The sequence below is a fragment of the Pinus tabuliformis genome, chromosome 8 (assembly GCF_031772625.1).
Source record: "Pinus tabuliformis cultivar Carrire ecotype Pingquan chromosome 8, CPIR1, whole genome shotgun sequence".
NCBI lineage: Eukaryota > Viridiplantae > Streptophyta > Pinopsida > Pinales > Pinaceae > Pinus > Pinus tabuliformis.
In genome coordinates, this window is record NC_142294.1 from 1,183,412,656 (window position 1) to 1,183,433,472 (window position 20,817).

The 20,817-nt window shown below is 38.6% G+C and overlaps 1 pseudogene; it reads left to right on the top strand.

Moving 5' to 3' along the window:
* Nucleotides 1–1,757: 1,757 nt before the first annotated feature.
* Nucleotides 1,758–19,899, top strand: LOC149239581 (calcium-transporting ATPase 10, plasma membrane-type-like; annotated as a pseudogene).
* The last annotated feature ends 918 nt before the right edge of the window (nucleotides 19,900–20,817 follow it).

Below are 20,817 nucleotides of genomic sequence, written 5' to 3' on the forward strand. Positions count from 1 at the left end.
GCTACACCACCCAACAGAAAAATGAGTTAGTGGTGCGCGCGGCACACTTTTTTGTCATTGTCGGACATCTGTACAAAATGGGGTTTGATGAAGTATTGTGACGATATGTACTGGAGTTTGATAGAAGCAGTATTCTCGTGGACGCTCATGGGGGTGTCGCAGGAGGGCATTACGTAGGAAGGGTGACTGCACAAAAGATTCTACGTGCAGGGTTGTGGTGGCCAACCCTCCATAAGGATTCAAAAGCCTACTGCAGGGCGTGTGATGTGTGTCAAAGGACTGGCAGGCCATCGCAAAGAGATGAGCTACCTCTGAACCCACAGATGACGTTACAACCTTTCGAGAAATGGGAAATAGATTTTGTGGGACCCATTCAGCCTCAAGGAAAGAAGATGGGTGCGCGGTACATTATCACCGCGACTGAGTATTTGACTCGATGGGCAGAGGCATAGCCTGTGAAGGACTACACAGGCGCGACCGCTGTGAAGTTTCTCTTTGAGTATGTAATGACACGATTTGGGTGTCCAAAGATTTTGATAAGTGATCGCGGTACACACTTTCTCAACTAAATGATCACCGCGTTCATAACAGAATTTCAGGTATATCACCAGAAAAGCATGCCTTATCCCCCACAGGGTAATGGGATGGTAGAAGCATTCAATAAGGTACTAGAGAACGTGTTGACCAAGGTTTGCAATGCTCAGCAAAATGATTGGGACCTCTGTGTACCCGTAGTACTATGGGCTTATAGAACGATGTGCAAAAAGTCGATTGGACAGACACCCTTTAGGCTTGTATATGGTGTTGAAGCAGTGATGCCAATGGAATACATTGTGCCTAGTCTGAATAGCGGCATTCATGAGTATGATGGATCACGGAGCCCTGGAAGAAAGGCTTGTGCAGCTTGCCAAGCTTGAGGAAGAAAGGTTTCTGGTTGGATTTCACCAATAGGTCCAAAAGCAGCGTGAAAAAGCATGGCATGATCGACACATTAAATTGCGCACCTTTAAGGTAAATGATCTGGTTTTGTTATATGACAACAAGTTTGATAAATTTCCAGGGAAATTTAAGATGCACTGGCTAGGGCCCTATGTCATTAAGGAGATTACCGATGGTGGAGCAGTTTAGTTGGTTAAATTGAATGGAGATCCCTTCCCAGGAAAGGTGAATGGTAGCCGATTAAATCCATACATCGGTGATCAGGCCAAATGAGTATATGAAGGTAGCATAGTCTTAACACTCCAGGCAGCTAAAAGGAGGAGTGGGACTATAAACTACACTGCCCGGGTTGGGAAACTATGCGATCAGGGGGTTGCGCAAAACGAGGAGATGTCACAGGGTTCGCAACAACGTGGAGAGAGTTGCACTACCCAGGGACACATCGTGCAGGTCAGAAGGAAAGTGACTGTTAATGTCGCTGTTCATGATTTAACGATGAGAACGTGGCCAAATGGAGTAGGTCCGTCGCATCACGGACCGGTGTGGTGTCCCCCAGCCTCGCCATCGGTACTTTAGAAGTTGCCAGGATGTTGCACATGAAGGACTCTCAAGCGATAGTGTTTTCGGAGGGAGCACTGACCACAGAGATCGAAGATGATAGCCCCGCTCTCAGCACCCTTAAGGGAGTAGGGCTGAACTTGGCAGTGTTTCCTAGCGATGTGCTCCACCTACTATAGGATGGGGTGATCGCAGAGATAAGGACTCACGAATAGCGCACTTTGCAGGTGATCAGTGAGCAGAAGGTCAATAATGTGCATATGGCCCTACAACGAGACATCGCCCTCACTTCCATGATGGAACTTACAAACAAAAATCTGTGGCGCATGATTAAGGCCGTGAAGGAAGCCTGCCAAATGGTCCTCGAATTGGCCATTCCTGAGGATGCGGAGGCAGATGAAAAGTTCCACAAACTTTCTATGGGGGTGCGCAATGCCTGCACACGGTTGGCCAAGGTTCATCTGGAGTTGAACCTCCAGATTTCAAAGTTGCAGTTGAAGGCCCAGCCTTCAACTCTGTTGGAAGTGAAGGAGCAATGCACAACCGCTCTCACAGAGGCAATAGTGGTAGTAGGCAATGTAGTAGCAGACCGCAAAAGGATGTTTGAACAGTTGTTCGAAGTACTGACTAGTTTTTAAGAAGATCCTATTATACAGAGGTTGGAGACAGAGGTGCGATAACTATAGCAGTGCTACAGTGAGGTGAAAGGAACAATGCACACTGTAACCCTCACACAGAGACTTGCGAAGCTGCAGGAGGCAAAAACACTGAAGGAACAAGTAGATGCTGCTCAACACAAAGAGGCAGTGCTGAAGGCATGCTTGAAGCCCTGGTTGGACGAGGCCTATTTGGTCATGGCCTCCATTGAAGGCAAGCTTTCTAGTCTACAAGTGACTTAGCAGAAGCTTCAAGCTAACAGTTCAGGACTACTGATAGAGCAATTGGTCGAAGAAGTGAAGCAGGTGGTCGCGCAGTGCACCGCGGAGGTAGCAGTCATACAGGTTGAGCTGGGAGGTCTTGACGCAAATATCTCTGCACCCACAGAGTGACTAGAGGGCGAGTCACCATGTTTGTGTTGGGGGCCTGTTCGGAATGAGTTCCCCCAAGAGCATTTTTGGGGCTAAAAGCCCATGTTTTGGGAGAATTTTGTAATAAAGTTGTCAAGTCTCTGCATTTTGTGGTCGTGGATCACGAAGGTGTCAAGAGTCATAAAGGGTTGTCAACTCTTATTTTGTAAAGTGTCAAGTCGGCTGTAAAGATCTATCCATGGTCTGCGGACCATGGGATTGTATAAAAAGGAGCTAAGTAAGTAAGCTCTAAGTATTTAGTAGCGAAGTAGAGCTGAGATGGTTTCTACAGAGTGATCTAGCTTAGAAAGGTCTAAGTGTTTTTGGGTCTTATCATAGGTAGAGGCTCTGCAGCTGAGTGCACAGAGGCCTATGCTAGAAGTCCACAACTGAGTGCACAAACCCCTGCAACTTTGTGAAAAGGGTGGATAGAGTCTGTATTAAACTGGAGATATCAATAAAGAGAAGTATTCTGCAATTACTATGTATTTAGTCTCTGTTAATGCATCTGATTATATTGCATTACAATCTAGATTTATATTACAATGTTTATTTGATGTGCGAATTATGTGATTATATCTGTTAACTGAACGCAAGTAAGAATATCAGTTTACACGATGATAACTGTAATTAATTGGTAGAATAAGTAAAACACTTAATATAACTTGGGAACCTTTACAACACATCATCATAGGAGTGCGAAAGTACCTAAATCACTAGTTAGGGCTACGTGAAGGTCAATCGTACTGCTTCGTGAAGGTACCAAAGGGAGGGATAGAGGGTAGATCGATACACCCTAAGGCTTAGCAACTTGCGCGAAGGCAAGAGCAAGGGGTATAAATCGACATCAAAACCATCTCAGGGTGTGGAAACTTGGTTCCGTCATCCCCCCATACTGCTTTGGGTGACACTTTGGTCCACGCTTCACGGGATGATGCTGAAAGGGCCAATAGTGTAGGGATTTGTCTGGCTCACTAACGTTGAACTTGCGTCAGGGCCCACAAAGACAAAAGAGACTACAACAACAATTCATCCAAGCAACCAACAATCAAACAAAATTTTCTTTCAATCAAGTGAATGATAAGAACAAATAAAAATAAAAACCAATTATTACCAAAGGAAAACAATAGAAATTCAAACCAAAGGGAGGATTTAGAGATACCACAAGGCACTGCAGACTCAGGGAAATTTATCTCGAAGTAGGTTGACCAAAGATAGGCTCAAGAACGAAGGAAAAATTCATGCAAAAATAGGGGCCAACACTGGTGCAGAAGAGGCACTAGTGGGTTGCAACGTTGGTGCAGAGTGGGCCAGGGTGAGGTGCAATGCTTTTTCAAAGGCACAAGGGGGTGCGTTGGGCCTTGGAAAGAGAATTATGGCACAAAAAGGGAAAAAAAGGTTTAATTAAATCGCTTCTTAGGTTTGTTCTTGGTTGGATGATACAACAAAGGTATGTCAAGGAGGTAATCGAACACAATGGACAAGGAAACCACCAAGGGAATACTCTGTTCCCCAGCGGCGTCGCCAATTTGCTATACATGATTTATGATTGCAGACAAAAGTATCTCCCCTAGGTCGTTGGCTAACATAGAACAATAGAGAGACAAGGAACACAATGTTTTTCCTTAAATTAAATAGATGATGGAGTGAGGCCTACCTAGAATCCTTCTCACACTTTGCTCCTTCTTTAGCTTAGAAGCCCCAATTCCAATTCTCATTGCCAAAGTTAGAACCTGCACAATGAGATAACACAAGCCAAGAAAGTACGATATCTATGCAGTATCATCTAATTACTTCATTCAATATATCAACATGGTATTGAAATAAGTCAAATAACAACATCACATATAGGAAAACAATGAATTCTTTGCATTACTATAAATGGAAGGAGATTACAACCATAAGTAGCAGTTGGTATTGTAGAAGAACTCTTGCAAGTTTCTAAGTTGTACTTTCCTTATCAAAATATGCACCTCAAATCACCCTAGATGCATGAGATGATGACCCCTCACTACAACAGCATAAGGGTAGAATCACTCTCCAAAAGCCAACCCCCAACCACATAGAACATTGGAAATATATAGAGAAGTAGGGTAAGTTGGGATTTTTTATCCAATTACCAATATAGGGTAAGAGATACACCTTTGATGGAGGGATAGGATCAAAAGATAAGTGGTGAAAATTCCAAAGTAGGTAAGGATAGGATCTAAATGTTTTATCCAAGGTAAGTAGTTGAAACAACTTTTAGAAACTCCTAGAAGGGGAAGCTTCGAGAAACCCAATCATTCTTTTGGATTTATAGAACCAACGCAAGTCCAAAGGGGAGAAATTTGCCGGTGACCAACACAGGCCATAATGGAGCAACATGTTGGTGAACGCACCCTAGTAGTCGTACAGGGAGCGTTGGTCCTCAAACTGGCTCAGATGAAGCAATTTTGGGTTGAAATTATGAGAAATTAAAGGTACATTCTTAGGGTTTTGTGCAAGATGGTGACAAGGGGGAATAGGATGTTGATTGATATCATTATGAGGCTCACTAATCATATGTGAAATAATGACCTATAACACCAAGGACAGTGTTCCCCTAAGGTGGAGGGTTCTATAGCAACCCCGGTGAAAATTCCATGTAATAAAATTTAATAAAGGAAAAATAATAACCATGTTTTATGGGACATGTATTCCAAGCTAAATTTTGGGCAAAATCATAGTGATAGGCATCAATGGTGATTGGTTAATGGCTAATGAAATTGGAAAACTCAATGGAAAAGGCTTTGGAGAGGCAAAATGGCATTTTGGCACATTTATTTATGAAAATAATCAAAATTAGGAGAAAAGGGAGGTGAAAGGTCACTGGTTACATGTGAGGAGGAAAATGAAGGAAAATAATTGAAAATGAAGAAAATAGAGGCCTCATTAATAAAAAGGCTTCTCAGGATCAATTCACGGACTTTTGCTAGTTTATTTTTGGAGCTCTCTCTCTCTATTCTCTCTCTCTTATACTCTTGGACACTTGGAGTTTTCTTGGAGCACCCTTAGAGGACTGTAGCATACTTGGAGTTTTGGAGCAAGAAGGCAAAGGAAGAGCAAGAAAGTACAAGAGGAAATCAAGCTTAGTAGCTACAATGTGTTTTCTTGCAAGTACAAAGTTGCATGTATATTTTTATCGCTAGTTTTGGCATGTATGGCATATGCATATGGTTTCTTGGTTATGATTTGTCATTGGCATGGAGGATTTCCTGGATTGACAATGGTTTTTCTTAGCCTTTCCATTTCCTACATAGCCATGGTGTTGTGGGTCCATTTATTTGTTTTTCTGGTTGGTTATCATGTTTCCTTTCGCTTGGATTGAGTTACTAGTTCCTGAAAGCCCTAGTTGGACAAATTCTCTGGACACCCTGTAAAAGATTGGGTTGAGTTACTAGTCATGGAAGCCTTGGTTAGAAAAATTCTTTGGAAGGCCTTGGTGGGTTGAGTTACTAGCCTTGGAAGCCCTAGTTGGAAAAACGCTCTGGAAGCCTAGAGTAAGATGTGGCCTGAGGTACTAGTCCTGGAAGCCTTGGTTGGAACAAACACTCTGGAGCCCTAGAAGGCTTGGGTAGAGACCAATCTGGTGATGATTGTGATGTCCGACCATGAGGTGGAATCACTATTTAATGGGTTGAGGTGGTTTGGCCTCTGGAATCCCTAGATGGTTTTGATTCATGTGTTTTATGAGATCCCAAGTTCATGCTTAGAATATGGCGCAGGGGTGACTGACGAGAAGAGAGTTATGGAGAGACTTCCTTAACTGACACATAGGGAATCAAATCATATCATAGTAACTACTCATCACATGTTTACTCCTGTTATCCAGTTACTTGGGTAGATGTAGGAGGAGAGTGTTACAAATATCTCCTCCCTATATTACCTACAATATTCCCCAAATCTCTCTTTCATATGTGATATCTAATATTTTATCCATATGTAAATTATCTATATTCTCATAGATCACACACTTTGCTTGTGCATTATCTTGCATCACTTTAGCTAGGATAGGATATTTTCCACAACCTTCACAAACCAAATTCCAAATGTAAATTACATAAGCTAAAAAATCATATTTGACTTTTTGAACCCATACATAGTAATTTGCAGTACTCAGTAGATAGACTCATTGATGATACATTCCAATTTTTTTTTTTCAAAATTTACTAGATCTACCTTGATCTACTTTCTGGTGATCAAGTTGCACCTAAAGAAACCTTCTATTATACCAATTGTTGGAATCTTGATAATACTAAGAGGGGGGGTGAATCAGTATTGTGCAATAGATCACCAAATTAAACTTTTACACTTTTCTTTCATAACTAACCATACATTGATTAGCAGCACATCATAAAATGTAGCATTAGTTCAAATCACAATATAATAAGTAGATAACACATGCATAAACTATGAGGAGCATATAATTGATAAGGCACATAAAACACCATCAAACACATTTGAATAAAGGATGTAATGTGGAAACCCTTACATGAGAAAAACCACCATCTGTTTTCCTTCATCTACATTTTCTTATTTTGAAAATCTTTCTTTTACATCAATATCACTAGCCACCACCAGTGTTCAAGCCACAACTTCTAATGTGTGTGAGAAACCACTCATTCTAGGCCACTACCTAAACTAATCCACTATGTCCTGAACTTTGTAAGCCACCATGTGCTGGAAGTCACACTCCCTCATCTCTCCAGGGAATTACCCACCGTCGACCACCACCTGTTGGATTCCCAAATACTTAATAGTTTTTCCAGTCGAGATTAGATGGAAGCCACCATTCCTAAGTTCTCAAGACATAAACTGAAGGATGCCACTACAGCCTGAATTAGCATGCCACTACTTGCTAGCGAGCCACCACTCGGCCACTAAAGGCCCCACTCTTCAAGCTATCATGGAACTCTTTTCATGCATTCCCAAACTAGGATCCACGTGACTTGATACACATAATTTAGCCTATGTTTCATCTCATTTTCACATAGGATCCAAAATTTTATCTACTCAATATCAACATAAAAATATTAATGCTTTTTTGACTCTGTCATTCTGCAACATAAGATCGACAACAAAAATATAATCTCACTGTTAAACCCGATCAGCAGCATACATACATACAAATTGATCCAATAGTACAAATCATCAATGATATCCTTACTCAACCATACAACTCACTAGCAATCCCTTCCATAGAATATGAACCAATACAATGACATATGGAATACATCAACACTATATTCACAGCAATATATTAGAAGTTATGGTGTATATAATACAATATATAAAAAGTGAATGATATATGAGCATTTGAAATTTTACTCTATTCGGTAAATCTTTGTTCTTCACTCTCAACATCTCTGCAACTTGTAACATAGACTTGGCAGCAATTTGATCTTTGATCCAATGTCCTTACAACAAAAGCTACAACAACACCATATTATCCATATCAGCAACAACATGATACTAGAAGCAACATACAAACTTTGATCATCCATTTTCCTCAATCACTCTCATCATCTCTGCACTATTGCATCAAATATAATATCTTATTTTCACTCTACATTAGTGTACCTCACATTCTCACCAAATCTCACAGTTTTCTCTTGATGCTTTACAATATCTCACACTCGCAATAACTCCAACCACTCCTCTACAAAACTTTCTCATATAAATAAAAATTTTGCAATTGTTAAACAATAATTACATCAGGAAATGGAGAACCAATCACTCGTTTTCACACATCATTGATTTGGTTAGGTACATTGAATATTTCTCCTTGACTTGATATGTCATTATCATGGAAAATTTTAGGGGCAAATTTTCGCCCTTAGGGGAAATTAAGGGGTTTTAAATTTTTAGTGGGCGAATATTTTGTATCATAGTACATTTTTACAAATCGCCTAAAATTTATTTTATAAAAAAATTAGGTATGGAGGTTAGCCCACCTTATTTTAAGAGAGAGGGTAAAAAAGATAAATTTAGCCCTTGAAATTAGGAGTTACAACCTTCCATTCACCCTAATTTTCAAGAATAGGTTTTATTTAAGTGAATCATATGGGCCAAATACCATATTTATAAAAGAGGTATGGTAAATTAATAAAAATATAAATAAATGAGAGGTATGGTAAATAAATAAAACATTTTTTATATTTACTCCATATGTCACCTTATATACATGCAAGGGTGTAAAAAACTAAAAATATAAATAAAGTGGAGGTATGGTAAATAAATAAAACCTCTTTTTATATTTAGTCCATAACCCTCTTTCTATTTAGTCCATAACCCTCTTTCTATTTATGAAGGCTTAGAAAAGAGATTTTATTTAAGTGAATCCTATGGGTCAAATACCATATTTGTAAAAGAGGTATGGTAAATTAATAAAAATATAAATAAACGAGAGGTATGGTAAACAAATAAAACATTTTTTTATATTTACTCCATAAGTCACCTTATATTTACGAACACTCAAAAAATGCATTATATTTAGGTGAAACCTATGGGAAAAATACTATGGGCCAAATACCATGGGCTAGATTATTATTAATACCATGAAAAAAACATTATTAACCCTAATATTAGTATTAATAAAAATAAAAATGGCACATGGTATTGACCCATGGTATTCACGTAGAATGTAGCCTATTTAAATGGGGGAATTAAATGAGCATAGATCCATCTTTACCCTGGATCTACTAAGCCCTGAGACAAACTAACATAGAGTGAAAAAATATTTGATCCCTCTCGGGGCTTGGTGGATCAAGAGTAAAAATGGATGTTGTAATTTAATGTATGTTAAACATTTTAACTGGTTAAAATAAAAAATAAAGTAAAAAACAATTATTAATTTTATTAATTTTTATAAATTACTAATAGTAATTTTTAAGTTCCAAGTTTATGATAACCCATGGTATTGACCCATGGTAATACCATGTTATTCATGTGAGCATAGACTATTTAAAGGGGAAATTCTATCATCTTAGATCCATCTTAATTCTGGGTCTACCAAGTGCTCAGAGTGATAAATATATTTCATCCCTCTAAGAGTGGTAGATGTGGAATTAAGATGGATATAGGTTGGTTTTTATGATAACGAAGATATTAAATAGACTTGGGAAATTATATTGTAAAAACATCTTAAGGTGAATGGTTAAAGCTACATTTAGTCACTTCACAAAATTTAGTAAAAAATACCAATATCTCCATTAATATTGGTTTTTCTGATTTAACAAAAAAATTCAAAACAATGAAACCTTATCACTCTTTCCGCACCACCCTCGCAGAATATTTCCCACCATTTTTCAAACATTCTCAATATGATATCTTCATGAAAAAGTTTAGGTACTGATGTTGGATTAGTTGTTTGAAAAATAAGCTGGTTTGTACAACCTTTCATCTTCTGTGCTATTCTTAGTTTGTCCTAATGATCTGTAGGGGTTGGAGCCACTCCACCATATTTTCCTAAAAGGTGGAGATTGTTCACCATAAAGGAAATTAATCTACATGTTACAACGTTGTTAAAAAATGTGAGACATATGAGGGTAGTGAATTATTCTAATAAGCAATTTAGATTGGGAGAGACGTAATTAAATTTTATTATTTAATTGAAGATTTCCAATTAAAATAATAATAAATCTACATTTATATATTCATATATTGATTGGAAGGCTTCTCACAATGGTCACTTCTTTCAATTAGATCCCCTTCAAGCCTTTGGGATACCTAATACTTTCTTATATAATATAGTTGGGGCTTGCTACTTGTTGGCGTGTTGGGGTAAAAAAATTTGATGTGTTTTTTTTTTAATCTCGCAGTTGGAGTCTATGGAATAAAAAATAAATTTGATAACTTGAAAAAGGTGGTAGCTTGACAAAAGTTGTAGAGAAAAGATTAATCTCTCCTACCTTAACAGAACTCGTGGTCGATATCAACACGTACAAGAACTTTGTTGTGGAATATTACCAAAACTAATAGAAGGATATGAAAGAGTGTATTGTAAGAACCTTGACAAACACGGCCACTGAAACTTGGAACATTGTTTGTAGGAAGAGAAGATTATGTTTCTTTTTTCCAAACATGTATGTTAGTATATTATATTTTAATGAATATGTTTTCTTATTGTCATATATGGTTTCATACTTTAACAAAACATTCGCCAAGACTTCACAATGTTTTATTATTCAGTAAAATATTTTCCAAGATCTTACAAGATTTTATAATTCAGTGAAAGATTCTCCATCACTGTACAAGATAATATAATCTGGTGAGAGATTTGCCAAAAAAATTATATATACATATTATATTAATGATAAAATCGCCTCCCATTTTTCCTATGTATCATGGGGATTAGCCCATTTACTATACATATAAATTTAGGGTGGTTCTTAAAATTTTCCCTGGTCAACTTCCATATCAAGTGAGTGAGGCACCAGCTAGATCGAGGGTTCACCTTTCTCTGGGATGGCTAGATGCATGTGCATGGTACCAATGGACTACTCTTTTGAGCATATCTTATTATTTGTGTTCTTCGTATGTTTCGGGGACAAAACATGTTAATGGGGGTGGAATGTAGTATACTTAGGGGGGATAATATGGGGTACAGAGGGAGGTACCCAAGGGAATAATGTAATAATGGGATGGGCCATAGTAATAAATAAGGTGGTTAACCCGTATCATGTAAGGGACCACAAGTAGTTAGCAATAATGTAATAAGCCCATGGTATTAGATAGATGGTATTGAGAGAACCATGGTATTGTATGTATGAGGCCTATATAGACGCTAGAGACTCCCCATTGAGAGATTTTAAGGAATATTGTATGAACATGTATATGGCTTGTGGAGTGTTCTCCTTCCTTAAGGAGTGAATGTATGGTGTTGCCATACCTTAAGGGTTTGATCCATAAAGAAGCATTTCTATATTCAGATCTTATTATTTTTTGGGTTTATTTCTATTATCATCTACTTTTGGATCAGATCTATCTTATTATTTTTGGGTATATTTGTATTCTCATATATTTTGGTATCAGAGCTATAACAAGTGGTATCAGAGCTATAACATATCCAGTACATATATCTTGTCTCGGAACCTAACCAATCCCTTTGTTGTAAGACAATAGTCCATGCTCTATGCACCTGCACCTGCACCTGTACCTAAACTTGTGCATGTACTTGTACTTCCACCTATACCTGTACCACTACATCTACCTGTACCTGTACCATCACCCTGCTGCAACCTATACACAATCTCCATATACCTAACATCTTGTTGTCCTACCTACAATATCCTATCCTATAAGTCCGTCCCATAGGAGCTCATAGCTGCCAAATGTTGTACATGTACCCGCCCGCTGAGAGCATCTTCCACCCTATTCTCTTTACCCTTGATGTACTGGATCTCCAAGTCAAGCTTGTTGATCGTGGCCAACCATCTAGTTTATCTGGCATTTAGAGTCGACTGGTCAAACAAATACCTCAACCCAATGTGATCACTCATAAGCACAAATTTCTTGCCAAGAAGATAATTCCTCCACATCTTCAGTGCATGTATAATCGTTGCTAACTCAAGATCATGTGTTGAGTAGTTTTGGTCATGCTCATTTAGTTTCTAGGACTCATAACATACCACATGTGCATCCTGCATAAGGACTCCAACAAGTCCTCTCTTGCAAGCATTTGTTCATACTACAAACTCTTTGTCCACTTCTACAATATGTAGGACTTGTGCACGTGTCAACAACTCTTAAGCTGCTCAAAGCTATCCTCACACTCTTCGATCCATTCGAACTTCTTACATTTCCTCTACAATGATGTGATAGGATAAGAAATCTATGAGAAGTCCCTGATGAACCTCCTATAATAACCTGGCAGACCCATGAAAGATCTCACCTCTTCCACACTCCTAGGATCTACCCACTGCATGATGGCCCTTATCTTCTTTGGATCTACTACAATGCCTTCCTTGGAGACAACATATCCCAAGTAGTGTACCTTAATCTGAAAGAAGCTACATCTTCTGAACTTAGCATACAACTGATGCTCTCTCAATAACCTTTATAGTGTTGCTAAGTGTTTAGCATCCTCTTCATCATTTTTAGAATATACCAGTATATCATCAATGAACACAATAACAAACTTATCCAAATATGGATGCAAAACACTATTAATCAAACACATGAATGTAGCTAGAGAATTAGTTAATCCAAATGGAACAACAACAAACTCATAATGCCCATACCTAGTCCTCAATGCGGTCTTGTAAATGTCCTCCTCTTTGATTCATACCTGATGGTATCTGGATCTCAACTCAATCTTCTTGAACACTATTGCTCCCTTTAGCTGATCAAACAAGTCATCAGTCCTCGTCAAAGGATATCTTTTCTTGATAGTCACTTTGTTCAACTACTTGTAATAAATGCATAATCTAAGAGTACCATCTTTCTTCCTCACAAACAAGATTAGTGCCCCCCAAGGTGATACACTTGGCCTAGTGTTTCCCTTGTCCAACATTTCCTTCAACTACAATTTGAACTCAACTAACTCAGGTGTGCTCATCCTGTAAGGTGATTTTCATGTTGGAGCTTCCCCTAGCACTAACTCAATCGAAAGGTATACCTCCATTTTAGGTGGAAACTATGTAATGTCCTTAGGAAATACATCCCTTAACTATTGCAACACTGAGTACCTGTTCAACAAATCTACATCCTTAACCACCTTACCCTTATCACTAGAAATAAGTACTGGAAATAGCTTGCACCCTTTCCTACGGCTACGCTTTGGTTGCATAGTTGTCACCATCCTAACTGATGTTTCCTTCTTCTTACCTTGCAAGACTCTTGGTTCCCCATTGTCATCAACACACTCAATAGCTTTGTCATTACATCCAACCTTGATTCTATGAAGATACAACCAATCCATGCCCAATAACATATTGTATGAACCCAATGGTAATACATTCAAATGGATTGGTGTAGGCATACCATTTAAGTCAAATTTGTAAGCTCTTACCCAATCATGAACTTCAATCTTTTTACCTGTAGCCAACTGCATTAACCAAGACTCTACATGCAATTCCTTACTCAAACCACACTTATCCACCAAGTCAAGGCTAACATAGCTATAATTAGATCCATGTTCAATGAAAATAGAAATAAATTGATCACAAAGATTACCATCTATCTCAATGACAGATGCCTAGTGTTCCTCTTGTGCACTGTATATCTGAGGCCTACCACCCTGATTTTGTGGCCAATCTCTATTAAGGTGTTCCTTGCCACATGTCCAACACTCCAACCAACCAGTACCAACACCTCTATGCTACTACTGTGACTCATGTCCTTGTCTGCTTGCATTAAATCTCTTTTGTGGTGCCACGTTCTCTTTCTCATATTCATGTTGAGGCCTTGTTCTCTTAGGCTACCAATTACCTCTACCTTTGTCCTTTCCTTTTCATCTATGCTAAGATTCATTCTTACACTTTTATTGTTCATAGAAATGCTTGAGTTTCCCAATAAATTCCTCAACTGATCGAGGCTTATCATACTCAATTTGATCTCTAAATGCTAATCGAAAAACCACTGACAAATCATTGAACTTCAGCCTTCTTATTAGTAAGATACGATGCATACCTCAATAGCTCTAGAAACTTGGTCATATACTCTTCATCCATCATTGAACCCATGTTTAACTCATAGAACTCTTTTGCCTTATTGTCATAGTACCTTTCTGACAAGTACTTATTCCTAAAAAACCTCTTGAATTCCCGCCAACTCAAGTCATTTGTCCTCATGTCTCTAACCCACTTAACATCTTCCCACTAGATGTTTTCCTTTCCTTTCAAGCTAAATATAGCTATTCGGACCTTCATGTTATCTATGTACTCATGAAACTCAATGAATTTGTTCATGCGAAGTATCCAAGACTTTTCATCTTCCGGATTCTTCACTCTCCATCAAAGTAGGTTTTTTTCTTTCTTGAATTCATCTGAAAAGGACCCCTATCATTCCTCCTGTAAGGATGATAGTGAAGGCGATCATGATGTCTATCAGAACCAAAACTAGAATACTACCTATACTCATCTCCCCTCCTTTCTGGAGTTCCAACAACCTGACATCTCTCACTGTGTCAGATCTATCTGACTTGTGCCTACCAGGAGATCTACTACCATATGCACCATTAGTCCCATCCTCATGTGCACGGTTGATCCGAAGCGGCCCTTGTTGTTACAAGTCCGACAAACTCTAAAGAAGTATAGAATTAACCTCCGCTTGCTTCTCTTGTGCCTATATGATCCGTTCATTATCTTCCTTACAACTCCTTATCTCTTCCTTCAAGCTCCTCAGTGTATCACACAAATCAAAAGTATGCCCCACATTACGCTGCTCATTTGATGCATAAGGAGATTCTACATAGTCTACCACCTTGTTAGCCATTTGATCTCTTTCTTCCTACAATGAATAATATGTCAAATAAACCAAATCATAATAAATTGATGTATCTTATTATAGCTCGGGAAGGATACCTTGTCTGCAAGATCACCAAATCAGCGTGATAAATGTATAACATAATCATAACAACATATAGACATATACAATAAATGTATCAACACATAAACATTGCTCTAACTAGGATCTAGTCATCGATGCAAGGCCATATCAATAGTGCATTCTATGACCTCATTAATGACAACAACCATTACTCCATTTTACACATTGCTACATGCAACCAATAATATGCATAAGCAATTCCTAACCAATTACAAATATGCATAACCAAATGTAGTCGGACATAATCGATCATTTCTTGCAATCAACCTATAAGACTGATACATCTAATTAAAATACTTAAGGATGTAACCTAACATACAAGGATGTACGAGGCAACATAAAATCAACATGTAAGCGACAAATAACCATATACAGTCAGTCATATACCCATGTCAATTACTCTTCATGAAATCAACATCAAATTCTCCATGATAATCATACTACAACAATAATCCATCATCAATCAAATGCAACAAGTATATAAGTGTAAGAGACACACATGCAACTGACATGCAGGCATGACCGACACACATTCAACCCATTCAGTCTGGGATTTGAACCATGCTCTGATACCACTCTGTAACACCCTCCTCCCACATCCACCCAAGTAACCATGCTATCTAGGATAAACATGAGACAAGAGGCTAATATGATCATATTCAACCTCCTAGGTAACCTTAAGGAAGTGGAATCAATGAAACATCACACACAACCATCCAACATCATCAACAAAGCCCTCAAGAGACAAGCCAACCACTCAGACAGCCTGATCCTGGGTCCCAGTACTGTTTTGGACAATTTAATGCTTAGACGCTCTCATGCTATGGGCAAAGGAATGACCACAGACCTAAATTCGCTTTCATAGGCCTGCATGCTAGTGGATGTGGAAGAAACTTGCTAGATATGTGCAAGCGACTTCGAGATTTGAGCCACTTTTTCATGCCCAGAGCCCAAACCACTTCCCAGAATGGAATGAAATCTCAGAAGTAAGTAAAGTACAGGGAAATAATGATGCAAAAGTAATTATTTTATCAAGGCCTTAACTAGACCCCTACTAGCCATGACAGGCATTTCATCAAACATATTTTCAATATGTAATCTACAGGTGTAACCAACAGAATTGAATGTAGGGATCTCTTACTTATCTGAGAATCACCATGAACCATTGTTTCGTCATGTCATTTGTTGCCTTATCACTTATTAGGTCATAGATACAATATCCATTCAAATACAAGTAAAAACATACTGAGAGCCAAACATAGTTTCTGCCATAAAATGAACATATAACCAACATGATAGGAACAAAATTACAATAAACATATCATCCATCAAAATCCCTATATACACTAGTACATTTACACATGAAAATCAATGGAATGAATTTTTCATTAATCAATGCAATGAACCGACTGGAGATGGGACTACCACGTTTCACCCAACCAGAGATTGGCTTAGCCAAGCCTCTCTTCATCCAATCACCCCCATGCCATATTCCAAGCATGAATGTGGGACTCAAACCAAAATAACTCAACTAGGTCATACCAAGGCTAAACCACCTCACCCTCATCAATAAAAACTAAGATTTATCGTAATCCATCCCAAATCACTAGGTCAACACAACAAACACATCATAACAGGATTTATCATGATCTCCACTTGATCACTAGGCCAAAAAAGCATGGATGCCACTAGATTTCTCCACCTACGCCATGAGGAATTTTCCTTTCTCCTAGTCTCTCAGGCTTTACCGCAAGCCAAACCCGGATCACTAGGCCCTAAACCAAGATCAACTCTTTAGGATTTACCATATATCCCAAACCTAGGATTACTAGGCCCAACGAAGAGTAAACCACCTCTAGGATTTACCATCTATCCTGTCATTCATTGGCAAGGATTCGTAGGCCATCCAAGGCAAAAAAAACCCTGTCTTTACTACAACCCACAATCTTGTTCAGGGGTTACTAGGCCATGTGCTATATCATTTCATACATCCACCTCAATCAGCTTTGAATCCATCCGGAAATCCAACTCAACCAAACATGAGAACCCCATCACACCATGGCTACCGAGAAATGACAAGGCTAGGCTGAAAAACACTGTTACACTTGGAAAAACCCATGCCATGATAGAAAATAACCACATGCATGCCAAATCTAGAAAGGAAAATATACATGCAAGTTGATACATGCTGTTATCACTCAAGAAAAAATTTTAAATTGTTCACATCAGTTTGATTGTTTGTCAAAGGGTTGGTGTCAATTTTGGGTCTAGTCTTTTCATCTGGTTTTGGAGTCTAAATAGTTTGAATAGGAGTCTTGTTAAGAATATTGTTGGTATGTATAAAGGGGTCAATTCTCTGTCTTAGTCTATCATTGGTCTCACATCTCACATGGATATCATATGTCCAAACATTTCGTAGCGCCTGTAATCATTTTAAAGTGGTTTCGCAGCACATAAATCCCTTTATCAGTTTCGCAGCGCAACATGTTTTAGGTGATTTTGTAGCGCATAATTCATATTTCGCACTGGCTGCGCTACGAAATTGGGGATTTGTTCGAATTCATAACCATTCTTTCACAGTTGTCATATCCATCAAAATCCTTCAACAGTTGTCAGCCTATAGTGATATTCTTTCGTCTATCATATCCGATAGTGCTGTAGTGTTAGCTACAATCAATTTGTTTCTTCACATAACAATTTCCATGGCTGATGTGCACCAGTAGGTGTATGAACGAATCAAGGCTCCTTTGCTCACTCTGGTGAGTTCAGGAAGCCCAGAACAGTCATATGCAGTCTTGAGCCATCTACATCTGTTGGTGACACGTGCTCCAATACTGTTTTCATCAGATCATAAGCATTTTTATTGTCGCTACAGTGACCCTTCATATGTGAAGAAATTGAAGATTGAGATGCTTACAGCCGTGGCAAATGAGAGTAATACATATGATATTGTGACGGAGCTCAGTGAATAAGATGCAAATGTTGATGTGGCCATTGCAAGAGAGTCTGTCCGAGCAGTTGGAAAAATTGCATTGCAGCAGTATGATGTCAATGCCATTGTTGACCGCCGCCTTCTTCAGTTCCTAGAGATGGAAAAGGATTATGTCACTACAGAAACTCTGGTTCTCGTGAAAGACCTTCTAAGGAAGTATCCGCAGTGGAGTCATGACTGTATTGAAGTTATGAGAACGTTAGTAGCAGAAATGTTCCAGAACCTAAGGCTAAAGCTGCACTGGTTTGGATTTTGGGAGAATATTCCCAGGATATGCTTGATGCCCCTTATGTTCTTGAAAGTCTAATTGACAGCTGGGATGAAGAAGACTCAGCAGAAGTTCAGTTGCTTTGGGTCAATCTGATTATGGATACACTTGGTGCTTTGGCACTGGTAACAGAACATCCAAATGATGAGTTGATGAAAAGATTACCTATAGGAAGAACTCAAAGTTTTATCAGTAATTCTATGTGGAGGAATATAAGCCAAAGTGTCTATCAACTCATTGTATTAGCAGTTTTGGAGATGGAAGGAATACGGCTTCTTGAGCTACATGGTTCTGATGCAGAATCAATTTTAAACACACTGATCTTTAATACATTTGTCTTCTGCCAGGTGTTCAACGAAATAAGCTCTAGAGATATAGAGAAGATAAATGTATTGCGTGGCACATTCAACAACTTGATCTTCATTGGAATATTCTTATCAACGTTTTTATAGTTGTGCTTGTGACTACAGTCAGTGATTACCGGCAATCATTGTAGTTGCAATTCCAGAGGGTTTGCCATTGGCTGTGACATTAAGCCTTGCTTTTGCTATGAAGAAGATGATGAATGATAAAGCACTTGTGTGGCATCTTTCAGCATGTGAGACAATGGGATCAACAACATGTATTTGTAGTGATAAGACAGGGACCCTAACAACAAATCGTATGGTAGTTGTAAAGGTATGGATTACTAACAATGTCAAGAAGATTGGAAGTGTTAAGGAAGGTGAGAGTCTGAGATCTGAAATCCATGGAATTGTGTTGAAATTGCTTTTGCAGTGCATATTCCAGAATACAGGGGGTGAGGTAGTGATTAGTGAAGAGGGAAAACTTGAAATTCTAGAGACACCGACTGAGTCTGCTTTGCTAGAGTTTGGCTTATCATTGGGTGGAAATTTTGCGATAGAGCGCAGTGAATCCAGAATAATAAAGGTTGATCCTTTCAATTCTGTAAGGAAAAGAATGACTGTTGTGGTGATGCTTCCTGATGGAAAATACCGGGTTTATTGCAAAGGTGCCTCGGAAATCATCCTGAAAATGTGTAACAAGGGTCTAGATGGCAGTGGCAGTGTTGTTGCACTGGATGATGTAGCAAGTAGATATCTTAACAATATCATTAATGGTTTTGCTGCTGAATCTTTTCGAACTCTTTGCCTTGCTTATATAGATTTGGAAGATTATTTTGATCCAGAGAGACAAACCATTCCTACAAATGGTTATACATGTATATGCATTGTTGGCATCAAGGATCCCGTGCGTCCTGGTGTCAAAGAAGCTGTTGTAGAACTGCAGGTATTACAGTGAGGATGGTCACTGGTGACAATATTAACACAGTGTAAGCAATTGCAGCAGAGTGTGGCATTTTAACAGATGATGGTGTGGCAATTGAAGGACCTAATTTTTGTGTAAAGAGCGAAGAAGAGATGAAGGCTTTGATACCAAAAATTCAGGTTATGGCAAGATCTTCACCATTGGGCGCCAAAGAAAGATGCTGTGGAGAAATCTAAGCTTCCCTTCGATGAGAATGACAAAGGGGAGAGACTCGAGCTGGATGATAATGTGTCTGAATCAGAACCAGATGTCAAAGAATGAGGATGATTATAGACCAAGACTGTTATGGAATTAGAGTCCCATTTGATTTAGATGTCTAGAAAATCTAGTAGAGTTAGAATCCTAATTGTTTTAGGATTCCAGAGCTGTCAATTAGTAATCTGTTGTATTTATTAGTTAGTTAAATGGTTGATAGGTGTCATTAGAAGTAGTTTTCGAATGCCCCTCATGCTGGAGGAGGAATCTCGATTAGTTAGAATAAAAACTCTATATATAGCTGAAACAGCAATGTAATCAGGGTGGTTGGAAATTTTATAACAGAACATTGTTTTGGCTTATGTAAAGACAGAGTTTTAGTAATATAATTTGGCTGCTTTTCTTCTCAGGATTCATGAAGGATTTCTATGTTCAGAATGTGTGATTTTATACTTTCCTTAATGTCTTTTATAGTTGCATAGATGTATAATCACTCAGAATTCACTGATTGTGCTCTGATTTCCTGTATGCATTTATGAACTGTGGTTCCATATGTGTTATGTTCTGAATACTCAAATGTTGAATGCCCTGACTTCTATGTAGAGGCAGTATCATTGTTTACTGAGGTTTTGTTGACTCCATGGGCCCAATGGAAACTTGTTTAATGTATTTCCAACATTCATTTTATCACTGTTATTTCACAAAGAGTTAGCCATCTTATTTTAAGCAAAATCATTAACCCATCCAGAGAGAGCCCTCTCAGGTTGAGGAGGCTAAGCCTCAGCCTAAAGTCGGTTTGAAATAGTTACTTGAAGTCTTCGTGGTCTGCAGCCTTCCAGGGCCTGATTTTGAGATAACATTTTGGTGCGTCTGCCGAGAGCCTGAAGTCTATTCATTCC